The 4,809-nt window shown below is 47.7% G+C and overlaps 1 long non-coding RNA gene across 1 annotated transcript; it reads right to left on the reverse strand.

Moving 5' to 3' along the window:
* Positions 1–420: 420 nt before the first annotated feature.
* Positions 421–1,939, reverse strand: LOC138614178 (uncharacterized). Its single transcript, XR_011310235.1, has 3 exons — positions 1,186–1,939; positions 866–1,013; positions 421–464 (listed from the first exon to the last, which is right to left on the reverse strand). It is a non-coding gene; the product is annotated as an uncharacterized lncRNA (long non-coding RNA).
* Between the last annotated feature and the right edge of the window lie 2,870 nt (positions 1,940–4,809).

The raw sequence follows: 4,809 nt of genomic DNA on the forward strand, positions 1-4,809 counted from the left end.
CTTATGAACGAGCTCCCGCTTTTCTCCCGCTTTAGTCTGACTTTATTAATAAGAGAATATATTCATGTCTTTGTGTCTCATTTGTCCTTTTTCTGTCCTCACGTTCGAGCACTTTAAGAGATCAGAGAGGATCTCGGCTTTCGAAGAACACTCCAGTCCACATCCTCTGCTCGTTACACCGAGACCACTTATTCATCAAGGCCGGATTGAATAATAGAGAACGAGCCGCCAACTGCTCCGAACACTTGAACTCCATCCAGAGCTGCGAAGCGTCCGGGTTCAAAGTGAAGTCTTCCAAGAACAAAAAAAACAACCCGTCCATCCGCTGCTCTCCCAGAACAACACCAGGTTCAGATGGAAACCACAGGCCTCGCTGCTGGAGGAGGACGGAGTCGTGCCCCCCCCCCCGCTATTTATATCCTCCGCTCTCTGATCCATTATGTATTCTCCAGGTGTGGCGCCCCCTTTATTCTCAGACAGAGAGAGAATGAAATTAAAGCTCTGCACCGCCAGGAATTGTATAAAAGGCTCTGCTGGTCGACCATGGAGGACATTGGAGACAGGAGGAGGGAGGAGGGGGGGAAGAGGAGGAGGAGCGGGGGGGCGCTCCAGAAAACGAATAAGAAGGAGTGACTTTAGCTAACAACACCAAGAAGCTACGGAGCTGGCTGGAAGCTACGGACACTTTTATAAACAATCTGTGAAACACACGTTAGATAAACGGTTTATCTTCACTCTTATGAGGGAAAAGATTTTGAGGATTTTGCAGGTTGAACGTTGCTGTTCGACAGGAGACGAGTCCATGACCGTGTCAAGGTGCGGGACACAACATGAAGGTTAGCAGCGACCTGAGCACCAGCCTTACCTGCTCATCCTTGTGAGGCCCTGAATGTTGTCCTTGAATCCTTGAATCCATTCCTCCACTCGGCCACGCTGGTACAACCTTTGGACTCTAGTTGCAAAGACCAGGAAGCTTTCCACGTGTCTTGGTGGACGGCTGTAGTGGAGCTCGTCTGTGGAATATGAACAGAGACATTAGAAAGTGATGTTAAAGCTTCAACATGGAGCTGACAGTATTCAAATACTTGTATTGCATGAAAATAACGTGGCATGCGAACTGCTGGCCTTGGAACGAAGGCTGTGTGCTGCTGCAGACCTCCAGACCAAAACCAGAAGACAACCAACCTGCATGGTTGTCATTCACGGTCTGTCTTCTGGTTTCGGACCTTCGGCTCTCTTGAAGGTGGGAAGTTGATATGTTTGGGAAACTGGAGTCAGCTGTGGAAGGTGTGTCTTTCTTATATCTGGAGATCCATCTGAGTTACAAGCTGCTGAGCCTCCGACACAAAACTGTAGTCGTGGACTTCCGGATCAGATCCCATCACTCAGTTTCCTCCAGGCGCTGCTGTCTGGAGGACTTTGATGCCTGAACTCCCAGAAGGAGGGCAAACCTCACTAACTATAAAGAAAGAACTAAATCTAGCAGCACGTAGACACAATAGGTTGAACACGAGTCCCACGCCCTCACAGAGCCACGCCCCTTTTCCCACCAGCTGTAGCGCTCTGTAACGCAGCCTGGATAGATGAGACATCACGGAGGACACCGGTGGTCACCTGATCCCTGACAGGTGATGAATCCAGCGTCGGTCCTGCCTCGCCACCCTCCACGTCTCTGACGTAACCGTCTGCTGGAAACACTGCTAGGATGAATAAGTGAGGAGCGGAGCAGTCTCTGTTTTCTGCTGTAAATCTTTAATCTGTGACGTGATGAGGACAGTTTTATAAAACTGCAAACAACAAACAAACAAACAAAATAAGCAGACAACAGACTGCAACCAACAAACAACAAACTGCAAAAAAACCTGTAAAAAACAAACTAAACACAAAACTGCAAACAACAAACAAAGCAGCTGTTTACAGAAACCGAACAGTGTTGTTCATTTACTCTGCTACATTTTGCTCACGTGCCGGGAAAGGAAGGTTTCAGATTGTGATGATAATTTATCACAAACTGATCAATAAATCATTTAAAGATGAATTGAAAGTGATGGTTATTTGCTGCATTATTTAATAAAGACAAAAGATATTATTCTATGCAAATTTACAAGCAGTCGCTCCAGAAAAGTCACTTTGAAAGAACTAATCATGTTGACATTTTTTAACTCTCAATTGAAAACTGATGAATGTACTGTTTAAAGGTGGAGGTAGATCTCCACCCTGAAGACGGAGCACCAGCCCTCACTGAGGTGTTAGTGGCAATAAACTTCCTGCGTGTCGCCTCACTTGTCCTGATGAAAACAATGGGCGTAACAACAGCTTTCCCAAACAGGGATTTTGTAGAAGAATAAAACGAGAGAAACACAGGAAAGACGGAGGTTGTCATGGTAACGGAGTCTGCATCCTAAACATGAGCGTGAGGTTTTGAGGTGCCGAACGGACCGCTGAGAGTCTGACACCAACAGCTGACCTCAGCAGTCGTTGAAGTGAAGATGCTGCAGTGGTGTGATGGTGTCTGGAAGCAGAGATCATCGGGGTTAAAACACAGAACACGTCACGGTTAAAACACGGAACACGTCAGGGTTAAAACACGGAACACGTCACGGTTAAAACACGGAACACATCAGGATTAAAACACGGAACACGTCAGGGTTAAAACACGGAACACGTCACGGTTAAAACACGGAACACGTAAGGGTTAAAACACGGAACAAATCACGGTTAAAACACGGAACACATCAGGATTAAAACACGGAACACGTCAGGGTTAAAACACGGAACACGTCACGGTTAAAACACGGAACACGTAAGGGTTAAAACACGGAACACGTCAGGGTTAAAACACGGAACACATCAGGATTAAAACACGGAACACGTCAGGGTTAAAACACGGAACACGTCACGGTTAAAACACGGAACACGTAAGGGTTAAAACACGAAACACATAAGGGTTAAAACACGGAACACATCACGGTTAAAACACAGAACACGTCAGGATTAAAACACGGAACACGTCAGGGTTAAAACACGGAACACGTCAGGGTTAAAACACGGAACACGTCAGGCTTAAAACACGGAACACGTCAGGATTAAAACACGGAACACGTCAGGATTAAAACACGGAACACGTCAGGACTAAAACACGGAACACGTCAGGCTTAAAACACGGAACACGTCAGGATTAAAACACGGAACACGTCAGGATTAAAACACGGAACACGTCAGGACTAAAACACGGAACACGTCAGGCTTAAAACACGGAACACGTCAGGATTAAAACACGGAACACGTCAAACTCCAATAAAAACAAGTCCCTCTTTTAACATGTCTCTTCTTACCACACACCTGTGGCTCACCTCCAAGGACACAGCTGGCTGTCTTCACCTTCTGAGCACCCCCCAAAACCCCTCCATCACCACACACACACACCACACACACACACACACACACAGCACCCCCAAACCCCTCCTCCATCACCACACACACACACACACACACACACACACACACACACACACACACACACACACACACACACACACACACACACACACACACACACACACACACACACACACACACACACACACACACACACACACATCACCAGTGGACCACACCCCTCCTGTCTGCATCGACTGTCCTTCATCAGTCCTCATGTTTGACTTCCTCAGCTGCTGGCTGACCGTGGCAACTGTCGCTATGGTTACCGGCTGGGATCACACCCAATCGCGAGACGGATGCGGCGGCCGGGGAGGAGAGTGCGGGGGTTGGGGGGTGGGAGGGTGGGAGGGGTGAATGAATTGCGTCTTTCAGGTAACAAGGTCATTCAGACGCCAGCACACCACCTACAGACACGCTGACCTTTGACCCTGCGGAGGGTCAGATACCGGGTCTTGTCTATCATCGTTCATCCAAACATGTTTGGTTCTCCTGCAGTCACATGTGTAACGTGAAGTATAAGGGATGCTTGTTGCAGATATTTACTGTCTACAGAGTTGAGTTCATTTAAGTTCCTCTCATGGAAAATCCCCTTCAGGTTCCTGAGATGTGACTCCGCCCCTCTCCCTTCATTCAGTATGGCGGTCTGTTGATGACGATTGGTTCCCCGGGTGTGTGATGGATGAAACCCTGAATCTGTTTCAGAGACTTCACACCAGTCACAGCGCACTGAGATCCGTTCCGACCACGTCCAGCCACGTCGGAGGACCGCCCACTCAGCTGACGTCCTCTGAATGATCAATGGAAATAATCCCCAACAGAACAGCTGCCCGAGGGTGATTGACAGCTGAACTGTACAGGAACAGTTTCCCCGGAAGAGGCCCCGCCCTCTCGCACGGTTCATCGATCCAGCGCAGCGCAGAGCCCGACCCTCTCCGACCCACCGGTGGGTCTGACGGTTCAGGTTGGGAATTACAACCTTGTGTATTCAGACACTTACAAAAGTAAAATACATTTCTAACGGACGCAAACGTTAAAATGAGACCGCTGCTCTCCTCCTGGTTCTGAACCCGTTTACATGTTTGTCTACTTGCTTATTTACGTTTACACGTGTTTATTTGCACATAGAGACCAGTGATCGCTACACGCATGATGATGTGAACAGTGAACAGAGCTCAGCAGGTTCTTTTGTGAAATTATTGTTCGTATTGTTAGCTGTTTGTTTTCTTGAGTTTAGCTGGTTATTAGCAAAATTAGCTTTTTTTTTAGCTTTGTCAGCTGCTCGTTAGTGAAATTAGCTGTTTGTTAGCTGCTCGTCAGACGGTCAACACCGAGTTCTACTGGGACCGACCTGAAAATGGAAGCTCACCG

The sequence above is a fragment of the Brachyistius frenatus genome, unplaced genomic scaffold (assembly GCF_029030835.1).
Source record: "Brachyistius frenatus isolate BFR_SWC_R1_liver_20210118 unplaced genomic scaffold, ASM2903083v1 Contig_464, whole genome shotgun sequence".
NCBI lineage: Eukaryota > Metazoa > Chordata > Actinopteri > Embiotocidae > Brachyistius > Brachyistius frenatus.